The following is a 16,365-nucleotide window of genomic DNA, read 5'->3' on the forward strand; positions in this document are numbered from 1 at the left end:
ATATGCTTGTATACTGCGCCGTATTGTGTTTCTATGCGCAGGCAGCGACCGTTGTCAGCTTAAAAAAATTATGTGTCTGTTTGGTTGCGATTTTATTGATGAGGGCGACGAAGTATTCTTAAAATTTTGACGTATGAGTGTCGTCACGCATCACGCTGAAGACGTATAGAAGGAATGGTAGAGCCTGTAACTGCTGCGCGTTCTACCTCTGTACTTAACTTCATCACAGTTGAGAACAGCGCAACAGTCGGGCATTTCTAAGCGCTTCGTAGACGGCATAAGCCACGCGTCCGACTTGACGCCCACATAGCAGGAAGCATGCCCTACTTGCATGCGTAGTGCCACCTAATTATTCATTCCGGGGCTTTTTAAATGTTTTGGCTAAATAATCTCTGCCTTCATTTCATGGCATGGGTTTGTCAAGAAACTGAAGCCTTACACCGGCAGGGTTTCAGCCACCGGAACAATGGGGGAGGACCGTATACCAACTGTGCCCTTACCGCCTAAGCAATTTTTCTTGAATAAAAGTTCTCCTCAACTGTTACTGTATCGCTGACGATGTATAAAACATGCTTGAAAGCCATCGTGAAGGACACGAGAGTATTGTTCGGGGCGTTAAAAATATATCAGGGCAGGTTGAGAATTGATCTTTAATATCTGGAAGCCAATTCCGGCCAACACGTAATGTTATATGCAATGTTTTTCCATCCATCAAAGCTCAGTGGACATTATCGACTCTACAACCCAGTCATATTCATTGTTTTGAAGTCCCCAAAACTGGCGCGGCCACATGGACCACTGTGGGCCAAAATGTATTCAATGTAGAAAGCCAGCTATACTTACAAGATCATGTATCAATCAATGCATACAATGATGTGTGCTATGTTGGCAAGTCATCGCAGCTACCCATAAAATATCGACCACTATAACTCATGATGGATACAATATTGGGAAACCATCTCAACTAGTAGTAAATATTGACCATCGTATGGCACTAAACATTTCAAATTTATAGGCCATCAATTATGGTAAAAATATTGATTAACCTATGTAAAGATGTATGGTATTTTGGCAAGCCATTACACTTCCTCGGGCAACATCGACCACTTTATTTGCAGATGTACAATGCTGGGAAGCCAAGACGACTGGCGGGAGGATATTGACCAATGTATGCCAAGATAAATTCGATGCTGACAAGCAATCATACTGGCACTGCAATATTCCACAATGTATGCCATAATAGCTGCAATGCTGGCCAGTCGCCACAGCTTATTGGGAAACATTGCCCACTGGAACCAACAAATATATAATTATGGGAAACCACTAAGACCGGTGGGACAACATTAACCAATATATGCCAAGACGTAATAAATGTCGACAAGCCAGCTATACTGGCAGGGCAATATTTACCATTGCGTGCCATCATCGACCATTTTATCTGCAGATATACACAATGTTGGGAAGCCATCACAATTGGCAGGGGGATATTGACCAGTGTTTACCAAGATATATTCGATGTTAACAAGCCGCCAAACCTGGCTGGACAATATTTACCAATGCATGCCATGATATACTCAATGTAGGCCAGTGGCCACCACTCACTGGGCAATATCGGCCACTGGAACTGAAGATGCATACAATGTTGGCAAGCCACTAAGACCAGCGGGATGATATTGACCAATGAATGCCAAGGTATATTCCATGTCGACAAGCCATATATACTGGCAGGAAAATATTTACCAATGTATGCCATGATTCGCGAATTATGGGCTAGACATTGCCGATGGCTGGGTAATATTGGTCATCATATATTATTGTGTATACAATGTTGGCAAGGAATTCTATACACAAGGTCATTATTGCCCATTTATAGCCCCTGAATGCTAGTCATGGGGGGAACATGTAAATCACTGGTCCTAGGGTGGTCAATCTTATCGCATGGCTGTACTATTATTGATAGTGCATTGGAAACGCCGGGCGACTGGTGGACCAGACGTCGCCAGTCAATTTCCTATATCGGGCCGGTCGCATGTGTACCCGGGACGCACCTCTCCCTCGCCGCCGCGGCGTAGCCAGGAGGGGAAGTGCCACAGAGAGCCGGTATGTATGCTTTCCCACAATTTATATTTTTGTCTGCTGTATGTCAGTGAAATATTCAATTTGTAACAGTTTAGTAAAGCTATCACCTTTTTAAAGCCTAATCCTTTCAGAAGCATGTTTAAACTCCCATTGCATAACACGGACACTCATGGAACTCTGATACAGCGCAAAAAAGTGGCCCAGTGGGGGTGGACGGTATGATCACTCATTCAAGGTCACACTAAACTTTTTAGAGGGTTAACAGGGCGTCTCAGAAGCCCTCCTAACCTGCACCAGTTGGCGCCATTTTCGGAGCGGCATGCGCTAATCTGCGCGCTGTAAAGCATACTTATCTGGTGTCGGGCCATCGGTGATCAGAAAGTCCAAGGTCCCAGGCTGAGGCTTGTCATTGCACTACCACAGGCAGCAAACACCTGAAACTTTCGCAAAATTCTTTTGTTTGTGGTGTAGGGATGCTTCAGCATATACCGAATTGAACCATATGCATGCATTATAGGCTAAAATGTTTTTACTCACGGGCGCATATTCCTGCTTTCTTTGAAAAAATAATCACGTTTCAAAAGCAAAAGCATGTGCACATACCTTACATGTGTTTGAACCGTCACAAAATATTCGTAAACTTTATCCCTTAATATTTCCACCTCTAAACTTGGCAAATCGCTCTTCTGCGAATTTGATAAGTAAATGTTCTGGGTTATGCTTATTTCGGGTGACACATAGAAGAAGAGGCCCAGACGAAGACAAGTCCACTTGTCGAAACGTTGGTTCGGCCAGCGAACTGAGCCTGTCCGCGCTAGCCTTATTGAGTGCTCTTTCATACTGTTTAACCATCTTCTTTCTAACTCTGCACACCAGCCATACTCTGGGTGGTCAGATGAAGCATGATCTGTAAAGCAAAAGAAGATAGCTTCAGCTCACGGCCACTATCATTTGGGTCCGGTTCTGAGCAAGTAGAAAAACTATGGTAAGCGTTCTGTCCCCAGCCGCGTGATTCCCTTTTTCCCATCGGGCTTGCCAGTACAGGTACAGAACAGGTCCCACTTAAGTGACCACGCAATGTGCCAACAACCTCATCTCTATCTCCAATGTATGTTTCTGACCGCCTGTCGACGGTTATCGATCCCTAAGCCGTTGCCAGTGTACTCGCCGTGTAGTACCCGCCATCGGATAGATCCCATTCCCACTGTCTTGAATATCAAGTTCTCAGAGGATGTACATTTACTTTTCTCGCCACAATAAGTGCCCGCTCCTGCCATCGGCAGGGTTTGAATGTGGGCTTTAATTCAAGATATGGTCACCCTACGAAAGTATAGAGCCATGTTGGCGACATATTGAAAAAATGCAGGCCTCTTGCCTTTTCGCACACTGATGCATAAAGTGTCCTTACTTTACAGAACTGAAAACTGTCACATAAGCAGCACTGAAATAATACACTAGCACTATCTAGTAGCCAGATACATCGTATATCTATTTATTGCTTCACACAATGTACAAGCATTAGCCCGAGAAGCATTATTGCAAGTATTTAATTACATCAAAACATCGTCATTTAAAACAACAGAACAAAACATAGTGAACAAAAAATAGATTTAACAGCACTAATGACACATACATCAAACGTAGGGTACATCTTTGGTTCGCGCAACCACTCGCAAGGACAGTAAGAAACTGACATGACATATTCTGAGGCAGTCTGCAAGTTCATACTTGCCAATACTTCATTCGGAATAATATAGCTTGTGTCACTGCCCAATAAGTGACCACACTTTTTGGCGTGGCGTTAGAAGACTTAGCGTTACAAAATGGGTTGTCGATCACAAATTCATCGTCCAAATGAAACTCAGGATATACACTACACAGCATTAAATCGCTCAGATCATTTTCGGTCTTCTCGGCTTCCTGAAGACCCAGTGACACTGCACCATAGACAGGCGCACTGCGCTTCGCCTCTATGTGTACGATCCCAGCTTCCATACCCGGGATCTTGCCCAGGTCTCTTGGATCTCTAATCGAGCACCATAACCTCTGATTAGTTTTCCTGTTACCACTCCCACGCATCTTTATGGAAGCATCTGAGAACCAGCTGGATGTGTGCGCAAAAGATGCGTGGTAGCCCAGAGAAGACTTATGAAGAGCGACCAAACTCGATGTGAAAGCTTAAATAGCATCTAATGCTATCGTGGTCACGGCGTAGATCCAGACTTAACAGCTCAAATATTGCCGATTATTTCTAAAAAAATCGTCTAGTCGGCGCGCATACTTGAAAGTATATGACTTAGAATATCCGAAATAAAAGCCAATGCTGCCTTGTTTAGTGCAATATTGCGTACACTAATGTGGTGGTGATGTTGCGTTTGTCCGAAACGCGAGAGCTGAGCTTTGATATGTTAGTCCCCTAATTCTCCGCAGTCCTGAGTGATCCTATAAAGTTCTAGCACACCGATAATGACAGCGCATGCACAGGTTTCGCAAGCAAAGTCCGGTGAACGGTAGCGCGATCAGGGAAACAATATGCTATACCTTTCGCATCGCTCTCTTCAGTTACTCCAATAGCCTGGTTTGCTTACACTCACCCCTCACCGACATGGGTTCTCGCCGAGCTTCCAAGCATATCAGTCAGAATCCAAGCTGTTCAACCAGATCTGCCACCATTTTGTAGCAGGTAGCATGCTTGCGAGATGGCGCTTCCGAGTACGCCAAGGCCTGTTACGCAGGGAACAGACGAGTGTGATCATAATCATGATCACTTCGGCTGTGTGATAAAATCACCCTTATAATAGCAATTTACTGCTTTATTTAATGCTTATGCAACCTCGCACACTCTTTAGGAAATAGTCTTGAGATAGAGCATTATGTGAGTGACCACTAGACACAGACGTAAAGCCTCGCTTTTGAAAGCCCTACGAGCATCCTGGTGTGGTCAAGAGGACCCAGGATCCAAGATTGCTGGTTGTGGCTATCATTTTATCCTGGTCAACTTTTATTTCAGGAAAATCACTCGCTTCTCGATTTCTCCGCTACATATGTGGCGTCATATGTTTTCGCCCGGTCCTGGTTTTCATGGCACGTAGGAGGTCAACCTCGTTATTCCTCAGTTCTCCATTGGCCGGCAGCCTTAACGTCGTAGCGTTTAATATAGAACCGTATTTTTCATCTTATTCGCGTACCACAGTCATTATACTTTGTTTTCTTCTATCAAAGTACGGTGCTCTCGTCATTCACCTCGTGCTCGCGCCACTGTTCACCGCGTGCGTTGCGCAGGTCTTGCCGATCCAGATCTGGCTCGATGGCCCGGCGCAGGTGAATTCGGAGCTTCTGCCTGGAGTATAGGCACGTAAGTCGGCGGCGCTTGCCCATGACTGCCAGTAGCAGCAGCTGGTAGCCTCATTCTCAATAAGACTAAAGCGGGGGATCTCGTCCCCCCCCCCCCAATTTTAACGGCGCGTTTCGCCCTGAGTCCATTTGTAGCTGTTCAGCTAGCGTCTACCGGATGTGTGCAGGATATCTATGTTAACCATTAGGTTTCGCGTTGTACCAAGGCGTTTCATAAGTCTCAACTGCTTAGTAAGATGATATAAATTTTATATGTGTTAATACTACCCGAGTGGGATCGGTGTCCTCTGTAAGGTAAGACCAACATTGGATGACCGAGTTTAGCACTCTGGGGTTGCAGTGGAGGGAGCAGATTTGTATTTTCTCCTTCTTAGTGCGACTTACCAGTACTCCTAATTCACTTTATGGCCCATGGTACCGCGCTTTTAGCTATATTTCCTTCTTACGTGCGTCAGCTGATGCTCTGAATCGGGTACAAAAGAGATTCGCTCCAAGGCATGCCAGCGTTTTGTCCCGGATATAGCCGCGAACGATTAAAATCTTATTTTGTTGTTTTTTGACAGCCGCTCCCATGCTGTCTTATAAGTGTGAATGTAGCGCACACATCGCATCGAATTCGTACTCTGATTATGCTCATTGTCGCGATATGCTGCATTATAAGTTTTTTTTGTCGCGCCAGTTACGTCAAGATTATCAAAACCCATTTGTATCAAAACCGTGTATCGAACGATCAAAACTGCATTCGCGGATTTGACAGTTTCTTTTGCGATTTTAGCTTTTCCTATTTGCCCTTGATTTGGCAAGAAGGAACTTTAAGCGGAAGCCACCGCGAAGTGTCGTGCTGTTGCAAGGCCGCCAAAGGAGCGCAATCCTATAGAACAGCAGTTTGTCTCCGAACACTTGAATGCTTTTGCGGGGTTCTCTTGCTATGCGCTTACTTATGCGACTTGGAACACGGCGCCTTGCTTACAGTGATGCAATCATCAGTGTGTTCAATGGCTTTTCATTCATAACGAAGCTGCCTCACTGAAGCACAAATTTGTTCCAAGTTTGTAATGCGTCGTGATTCTTTTCCGCAATCTGTAGACGCTAATGTCCTGCCGAACAGTTGCGATCAGCTTGTACGACTGCGTAAGACTGCAGATGCATTCAAATCAGTCACCGAGGTACCTCGGTGGCAGGTTTTAGGCATCCGCCTGGTAACTTTGTTAGGCATCCGCCTGGAAGCAGTAGATCTTGTGCGCCGTTTTTATAGAAACGTAATTTCTGTTTTAAATTTTCGCGTATGGCGCTGTGGAGGTTGCTGCGAAGCAGTTACGATAACAATGGGACACACAAATGTGCCGTGTGAAAGCTTGGCTTCAGACAGTAACGAAGAGTCCATCCTCTTGTAATGGGGCTCAAAGTAAAGCGTCTTTTTGTTATGCAAGTATGTGAACATATTGCAGATGAATTTTGTTCATGCACGTGTAGAAATCAGCTGAATGGCATAACGTCAGAGAGAAGTGCGCCTGGCACATTTTGTCTACCCTGCCTTACGGTTTTCTATGCCACCTTGCTGTAAATAACCTACCATCCTTTTTTATTTTGCATTTTTCTTAAAACAAACACGATACCTAGTAGCTGGTATCACTCTTTCTTGTCACAATTTCAGCTCTATCCAAGCTCCTCGCAAAAGCTGAAGAGCTCTTAAATTTTATGGATGGGATTGATGGATTCCTTCATCCCCTTCGCAATGTTTTACATACCTTGTAGGTGGATTCCGTACCATTTTTTTAAAGCATCTTTTTGCACCACTTATTTCGAGGTCTTTTCTGAGAAAACACACTTGGGGGCTCACGAAGGGACCATTCTGACGGGTGAGCTTTAGTGCAAACTCAGGGCGAGGTAATGCCTACAACGGCATAAAAATTGCCTTTTTCTAGGTTGTGTCTTAGTGCTCTTTGTAGATTTAGCATTTTCCCCCTTTTCGTAAATTCGCCTCTCGTACCACGCGTCTACACTAAACAAACATCTTGTCGAGAGGAAAAATAAGAGCCATATGATGGCATCGATTGTTGGCTTATAGCAACATCTCGTGTCTCATGCAATAGCTTGTGCTGCCCAACCCATATATTTTCCTCTTTATCCCTGTCTTGCAACGTTACAGTTTCGGCGCCCTTCTAATAATAATTAAGAAGCCATGAGAGCAACTTTAGAAAGTGTGGCCTATAGCATCTGGCTTCAACCAGTACCCCAGAAGATGCCTAAAAATCGCAAAGGTTTCGACACCTTTTAACCACAAGCGTTTTTATTGCTTTCACGACATGAGCGCCATTACGTATCTGCACCTGCAGTAGTGGTAAATATTTAACATCATGCCCGATTCTGGAAAACGGTGTTCTAAATGTCAGCACATCACGACGAGGGCGTGCGTTCCCCGTTGTATAGAACTGATTTCAAAGTAAGTGCCTTCGCCATTAGAACCCCTCCGTTCGTCTTCCCTGAAAGAAAAAACTCAAATGTAATTCAGACGTCTATCGGCTTCTTCATTACAGCATGCATGCAACCTTCACACATTTTGTAGCTCTTTTCTGCTTTGTGGTGAAAAAAAAAACTGTAGCTCTGATCCTTGTTCTTGTATGCCTACTGGGGCGTCTCATTGGTATGCATCACTCGACTCCTAGGCGCGCATGGCAAACATTTACATTGCCGATGAGTACAAACATCACACTGCTCCTCAATATTGTCACGTAGGGGTGACAAGCACACAGGCAGCAAAAGAGAAGACATGTGTAGTCCAACAGGCATCAACTGTTTATTGCGCTGACTTGCGTCCTCAAGATCACTGAACTCGGCTGTGGCGATTGCTGCAAACGAGCTCGCTGGTCGTCGAATTACGAATGCCGTGAAACCGACAAACGCTCAATTTAAAGGCGGCGAGGAAACATTTATTGATAAAGCCCCAAACGCTGACTAGTACAACCTAGAACATTGCAGCAACATGCGCGAGTGGCCAAAATCTTCGAGGTAGATTTCAGCGCCTCTTGCGTGACAAAGAAACTGACAACGCTTTGTCTCGCGAGAACGTGCATGAAATAAGATCACAGAATCGATCCGTGTGCCCAAATCAGAGTGATCAGGCCGCATGCCTGCTGCTGTCGAAAAAAGACAGATTTCAATGTTTTGCGGAAATATACGCTAGTTAATAAGGGATACAGCAAAAACGAACAAAGGTCCAGTTGATCTAGCGGACGCCTCCGAAATAATTTTGGCAACTAGATGTTTCTGTTTGTAAGAATTTCTACCTAAAGCAACTCAGTCTATGAAGAAGGCTGCAGTGAAGGGCTCTGGGATGTATCGACCACGCATGGTTCACTGACGTGCACTGATGCCGCCAAATTCTCATTTCGTTACGTTGCTATAAATGCGCCGCTACGGCGGCCAGGATAGAACTCGGGTACCTCGCATCACTAATGAACTGCCATTGAGTAACACTGACTAACTGGAAGACCCGTATTACGCACTCAGATCTTTCGGATAGCATAAGCTGTAGCGGTGGACCAACAGTTAGAGCACTCGGCTAAGAGCGTGAGGGCCAAGTTCGAACCCGACTATGACGAAGCATTCCAATAAAGGAGAGGACGAGACGCCCATGTACAATAGATGCTAAAACACAAGCTGATAAATATATGGAGCATTTCGCTCAGGCGTACCTCTTAACCTCCATCGCTTTGGCGCGTTAACCTTATGAAACACACCTATCAGCCACTGAGAAGGATATCTTTCATATATAATGAAGCTTCTCAAGCATGAAAAAATAAAGAGAGTAGATCAAGGGTGGCGACTGTTCCCTTTCTTTAAATCCGCATCCGGTACCTGATGCGATAGCGCGTTCGTAATAAATTTCCATTTTCTTCTCTGGCAACGTTATGATTCACAGCTTCCTTGCAATGAAAAAGCCAGTGTGATTCCTCGGAGTAGCATGGACGACCAGCAGGCCTCCAAAAGCACCCAAGACGGCGCCAAAGTTTCGTAAGTGTTTCGACTAATTTTAGTTGCTACCATTTTCGCTTACTTAATGCATTGCGTGCCTTTGAGTGTTCCCCTGTGGTTATTTTCAACCTCTATACAAAGTCACCGTTTTGGAGTGTGCGTGCAAACACATAGGAGCACTAGTGCTCCCCATACACAAAGATACTGCGGCCTGATATATCCATGAGATCAAAAAAAAAAAGAAAAAGAAAACTCCTCTAGCCGAGTGTTGATGTATGAATGGATTATAGCGCTCGTATGCTTCATGTGTAACGTGTCCGTCTCGTGCCTTCTTTGCAGCCAGTATACATGTGACGATTGTTTTTGCATTGCCGCTGAATTGGATAAATAGTGAATCGAGGTCGGCCAGAAAGGGCGCAGGGGCCGCAATTTCGTAGATACAATAGGAAGAAGTTGCAACCAATCACTTCTGATAAATGAAGCAAATAGCATCTAAATGTATTCGGTTTGTCCCTTTTAGTTTCGAATTATTTTTCTATTCTAAAAAAATTTATTTTTAAATGTGATACCTGATATAATTGTCCGTTCATAAAAGTATTTTCATAACACCTAACTTCTTGTCTACAACTTACGTTTCCCAGAGCGCAGAGAAAGAAAACCAACCGCCCGAATCCAAGCGACGTTGACTATCACAGGACTTTGAGAACGCGCCCAGAAGGCGTTGTAGATCAGTAAGCGTTTCGATTAAATTTACTGAGCATATTTTTGCTTTCACTGATTTATTTCTATATGCAACATTACTCCATTTCAGCTAGGGTATACTGAGTACTTCTAGCAATGGCCTTGTTCGAGAGCCTGTGTGCAGTGAGATCAATTGGTGGTGTCTGTCCTAATTACGTATAACTGTAGAACTTCCCATATATTAAGCATCTTCGGCCTCATAACTAGGGTAGCCACAAAAAAAGAACTGACGGTCGATGTCTTTTTACAATATCATACTGAAAGCGTGATTAGGACGAAACGCTACCTTCGCATTCCTTCCACATAGTGGCCTCCACAGCATAAATCTTGCCTGGAATCCGTCATGATGGCTCGTTGGTAAAACATGTTGCGCGGATAGGTTGCGGGGCCGCATTTCAGCAGAGGCAGAGGGCAAATGTCGCTTGCTTTCAATCCTCATGAACAAGGCGAGTAGAATCAGACACGTCGACTTTTATTTTCGCTTTGGCCGTTGATAGTCAGATCAGTGTTACGCCTAGATTACTCCTGTATAGGAACACGTGTGGGCAGGCACATATTCTGTTGGCATCAGTAAAGTACAGATGGTGCAAAAACTGTTTTATTCACGCCTCTGCTCCTCCGATATCGCGCAAGACAGCAATTAGCGGTATGTTATAACGAAGTAATACGCATAGTTCATGGTGGTCTCATCGACGTGTCGCGGAAGGATGTAATGAATAAAAGATGCACTTGCGTTAGGGTCTTCATGTGGGTAATAAACCATAACCATAGCACATAGCTTCATTGCGTCATAGCACCGTAGGGAGCGGTTGAAGTGTGCAATACGTAATGGGGAAAAAATGTTCGTGTGGACCTGTGTGGCGGTGTAAAGTTAACACAAGGTGCCATCTCATGCCACTGACGTGGTTCATATTGCCGCCTAGCGTTGCCAGGTGGCGCATGAGGGAAGAGTGAAGGAGCACGAAGTTGAGAGGACGACAAAGTGTCGCTTGCGCGTTTGCCTCTGTGCTGCTTGCTGCCGTTGTGTCTGGGCTACCCCCCTGCTATCCTTGGTATCTTTAATCTGCGTGTACGTGGCATTCTTGTGGAGGTGCTGGGTACGATCACCTAGGCAAGAGTCTCCATCTGAAAGACGTCTCGCCAGCCCTGTGCCATTGACACCCCAGTGCATCGCTCCAGTAGACGGCTCGAGGGACTGTCTCCGGAATTTCAGCCATTAGCCGCCGCCATAGCATCCAGTGCTTCTGCTCAGCAGGTAACGGGCGTCGCACCGGCCTGTAACTACACCTTTCAGACCTCTCGGGCACCGAAGTCTTTCCTTGGGGACCTCTTTGAGGATGCGGAGGACTGGTTCCTTCAATATGAACGTGTCGCTGCTTTTAGCCATTGGGACGATGCTAACAAACTAAGGAACGTCTACTTCAGCCGTGAGGATGGCGCCCGGATCTGGTTCGAGAACCGAGAGCAAGTGTTAACATCGCGGCTAGAATTCCGTGTCGTCAGCGCTCGTTTGTGTATTTCGTTCGTTTCGTTCGTCCTCGTTTTTTTGCGGTGTTTACCCTCAATGGATTACCAACTTGGCCAAGCGTCTGTTTTAGTCTGTTTTAGCTAGAATTCCGTCGTCAACAGCTCGAGGCTTACACTAGCGCGGATCGTCGCGAACATGCAGAACGTGCCCTTCACTCTTCCATCTAGATGCCGAATGAGTGTCCAAGCGTACGTCGAGGACATGACGCGCCTCTTCAGGCGAGCCGATCCCGATATGTTCGAGGACAAAGAGGTCAGGCACTTGATGCGGGGTTTGAAAGAGCAGCTCTTTGCAGGCCTTATGCGCAATCCACCGTCGACTGTAAACGGATTCCTTGCGGAGGACACCACAATGGAAAGAGTGCTACAACAACGTGTCGCGGCGTATGACCGACCTTCCTATACTGGCCCAACCGCGGAATCATTTGCTTCTTCCGAGCGGCATCCTGATGCTTTGCGTAAATTAATTCGCAGTGTCGTACGCGAAGAACTGAGCAAGTTCTGGAACCATCTGCAGCAATCGCCAGCTTCCGTTTCTGCTATAGTGCGGGAGGAGGTGCGACAGGCACTCAAGAGCCCTCTTCTGCCTGTAGTTACGAGCCCGCCATTGCCGTCGAGGACCGACAACCATCCCACATATGCGGAAGTTCTGCAGAGTCAGGCTCCCCCTTCACCGCCCCCATTCTCGCGCCGCCTAAAGTTCCGCTGCCCTCGGTGCAGCCAATGCAGTACTTCGACGAACGTCCCCTGCCACAATGCAAAGCCGATATTTGGCGCACGCCTGACCGCCATCCGCTCTGCTTCCACTGCGGTGAACCAGGCCATCTCTACTGGGATTGCCCTTATCGACGCCTCGGTCTTCACAGCTTCTGCATCGACTCGCCTCCTCCCCGGTTTTGTCAACGACACAGAGTTATTGAGGAGTACCTGGCGGAACAGAGTTCTTCAGCTCGTTCGCAGCGTCAGTCCCGCTCCCCTTCACCAAGGCGCTCCTTCACGTTCACCCACAGTTCCTCGCGACAGGACCAAGGCCGCTCGTCTAGCCCTCGTCGCGAAAACTGAAAACAGCGTCCTTCGGGGCGAGGCCACTGGTAGTCGTTGCGTTGAAGACTTCCCGTCGTCGCCGCTTCGATCCGACCACGAGCTGCTGGTACCGTCTCCTAGGGAAGCCAAAAGCGTTTCTCTGGACATTCCTGTTATTTTAGACGATCGTACTACAGCCAATGCATTAGAGGACACTGGTGCCGATTATTCGATTTTGAGTGGTCGCATGGCAACTGTTTTGAGGAAGGTGCTCCCTGCTTGCCCAGGTGTGTACTTTCGAACCGCCGGAGGACATATATTTACTCCAAAGGGGATGTGCACGGCTCGCATTCAGATTAACGGATGTACGTTTGTTGTTAGTTGCGTCGTTTTGAGTGACTTCTCCCGTGACCTTATCCTTAGCATTGACTTGCTGCGAGAGTACAAAGCAGTTATCTACCTGCGAAATAGACTCGTCACATTTTCAATGGGACAATCTGCCGAACACGATAGTAGGAAATTTTGCAATGCTCCACTTCGCGCTTCCGCCGAGAGTTTCTCGCTGCCACCGCGAAGCAGTGTTCTTGTGGAAGTTGTTACGATTTTCGTGCCGGCGATGCTGCAGCGGAGGCGACCATTCACTCCTGCTTTATCAAGGCATCTGCGCTGCTCAAAGTTTATTATTGCTTCACAATGGCCGGGCTGCACTCCTTGTCACAGATGTTTCTAATGAGCACCGGCACTTGTTTCCGGGAACTCTTATCGCTTTCGCTGACCCTGTTGCGCATAATCCGGTCTGTTTTGCATCCATGGCAGTAGAAACTAACAAGCCATCTCTTGACAACATCGACATTTTTTGCCACTTGTCAAAGAAGAAACGGCGGGCCTTCGAGCATCTGCTGCTGGACTTCAAGCACTGTTTTGCTTCTAACTCTAAGGTTCATCGAACGCCCATCTCACATCATCATATCATTACTTATGACGACACTCGTCCTATACGACAGCAGCCTTATCGTGTGTCTGCCAAAGAACGAGAAAGGATCCAGACGCAAGTTGAGGAGATGCTGGATGTTGGTGTTGTGAAGCCTTCGCAAAGTTCATGGTCTTCACCAGTAGTTCTGGTCAAGAAGAAGGAAGTCACTCTTCGATTTTGCGTTCACTATCGGAAATTGAATAATGTGACAAAGAAAGATGTGTACCCTTTGCCGCGCATTGATGAATCGCTGGACAGATTGCGACGTGCTAAGCATTTTTCATATATTTATTTGAAACGCGGCTATTGGACCAATAGAAGTAGACGAAAGAGACCGAGAAAAAACCGCATTTGTCACTCCAAATGGCCTATATGAATTCAAAGTACTCCCACTTGGATTGTGCTCTGCCCCAGCTACATTCCAAAGGTTGATGGACATCGTCCTCACTGGCCTTAAGTGGCAGATCTGTCCTGTGTACTTGGGCGACGTAGTTGTTTTTTCCGAAACATTTGGCCAACACCTCGAACGCCTTCGAGCTGTGCTGGAAGCCCTCCGTTCTGCTGATATCAGGCTGAAGTACCAGAAATGCCACTTTGGGTATACAGAACTCAAGTTCCTTGGACATGTAAGCGCTGATGGGGTGCGCCCGGATCCCGATAAGACTGCTGCCGCCGCACGGTTTTCCAATTCCAGCTAATAAGAGGGCTGTTCAGCGCTTTCTCGGTCTGTTCCCATATTATCGGCGTTTCATTGCGGACTTTTACGAGATCGCGGAACCTCTGACGTGCCTCACAAGGAAGGACACCTCCTTTGTGTGGAACTCTGAGCAGCAAACAACTTTCTCTTTGCTTCGCGAGCGCCTTCAAACTTCCTCTGTTCTGGCGCACTTTGATGATGTGTCTGACAGAGGTGCACACTGACACCAGTAGTATCGGTCTTCGCGCTGTCCTTGTTCAGCATCAAGAAGGAATTGAGCGAGTAATAACCTATCCTAGCTGCACACTCTCTCGTGCCCAAACGAACTACTCCACCTCAGAAAAGGAATGCCTGGCTGTCGTGTGGGCCACTATGAAGTTTCGCCCCTATCTTTACGGACGAACATTTAAAGTCGTCACGAACCATCATTGTTTGTGCTGGCTAGCAAATCTGCGAGACCCATCTGGACGACTTGCACGCTGGAGTTTACGGCTTCAGTAGTTTGACATAACTATTGTTTATAAGTCAGGCCGCAAACACGAAGACGCCGACACGCTGTCACGAGCACCCGTTGACACTGGCGATGCTGCAGCCGATGACGATAACGGCTTTCTAGTAGCCCTCAGCGCATCTGAGCTCAAGGATCGATAAACGGCTAATCCAGACATCCTTCCACTCATCGATTATCTGGAAAGGCGTGATACGACCCTCCCTCGACACCTATATCGGCACCTTGGTTCCTTCTGTATGCGCCAAGGCGCCTTCAATAAAAGAAACTCCCAAGGCCAAGACAGAGCTTATCATTTGGTAGTGCTATGCGAGCTCCGTGCGGATAGTCTCCTTGCCACGATGAACCGACGTCTGGTCATTTGGGTTGCTCACGAACGCTTGCTCAAGTGCGCAACATGTATTACTGAACAGGACTCTCCGCAGCTGTGAAACGCTATGTACGAAGCTGTCGCGAATGCCAGCGCTGTAAAATACCGCCCCTGAAATCTGCCGGATTTCTCAAGCTCGTTAAAGCACCAGGTATTCCGTTCGACCAAATCGGCATGGATCTCCTTGGTCCTTTCGCTTTGTCGCAGGCGGGAAACAAATGGATAGTAGAAGGTACTGACTACCTAAATCAAACGCTTAGACAAAAGCAATTCCTCATGCCACAGCTTCCAAAGTAGCCGAGGTTTTCATGCACAACATAGCCTTGCGGCATGGCGCCCCTTCATGCGATATTACCGACAGAGGGACAGCTTTCACTTCGCAGCTCGTCGACCGCATATTTGAACTGAGTGGCACGACCCATCGCAAGACCACCGCGTACCATCCACAAAGCAATGGTCTTACAGAAAGATTGAATAACACGATTGCGCACATGTTGTCAATGTACGTGGATGTGCAGAACATGATCTGAAACGAGGTGCTGCCGTACGTCACAATTGCGTATTACAGCCTTACAAGAAACAACGCGCTTCACATCATTTCGACTTGTTTACGGACGCAAAGTTCAGAGAATGCTCGATGTCTTGCTCCCGTGCCCAGATGACGACCAGCTTTCTCCAGATGCCCGGCAATATGCCATCCGCGCTGAGGAAGCCCGCCAGCTCGCCCTTGTGCACATCGCGCGGTACCAGACCTCTGACGCGCACCGTTACAACCTCCGGCACCACCAGGTTGACTACAAACCAGGGGACCAAGTCTGGGTATGGACACCAGTTCGCCGTCCAGGCTTGTCAGAAAAACCCCTTTCCCGCTACTTAAGGCCGTACAAAGTGTTGCGTCGTGTGAGTGACATCAGTTATGAAGTTATTCCAGACGGTCCCGCACAACCAAATGTCGAAAGCCCAATTCGGACATTGTGCGGCTGAAGCCGTACTACCAACGATAACGTATGGCCAGCCGCTGTGACCCCTCTCTTGCTTTTCACACCGTTCTTATCGACCGTCCTCATTCTTTATTTTTCGATTTTTTTTTCGGAGGGGGGTAATGTCACCTAGCGCTG

The 16,365-nt window shown here is 46.9% G+C and overlaps 1 long non-coding RNA gene across 1 annotated transcript; it reads left to right on the top strand.

Moving 5' to 3' along the window:
• The first annotated feature begins 1,954 nt into the window (after positions 1 to 1,954).
• Positions 1,955 to 9,447, top strand: LOC146184458 (uncharacterized). Its single transcript, XR_014708568.1, has 3 exons — positions 1,955 to 2,100; positions 5,362 to 5,434; positions 9,356 to 9,447. It is a non-coding gene; the product is annotated as an uncharacterized LOC146184458 (long non-coding RNA).
• Positions 9,448 to 16,365: the final 6,918 nt, after the last annotated feature.

Source organism: Amblyomma maculatum, chromosome 7 (genome assembly GCF_055883805.1).
Source record: "Amblyomma maculatum isolate TAMU_Amacu chromosome 7, ASM5588380v1, whole genome shotgun sequence".
Taxonomy (NCBI): Eukaryota; Metazoa; Arthropoda; class Arachnida; order Ixodida; family Ixodidae; genus Amblyomma; species Amblyomma maculatum.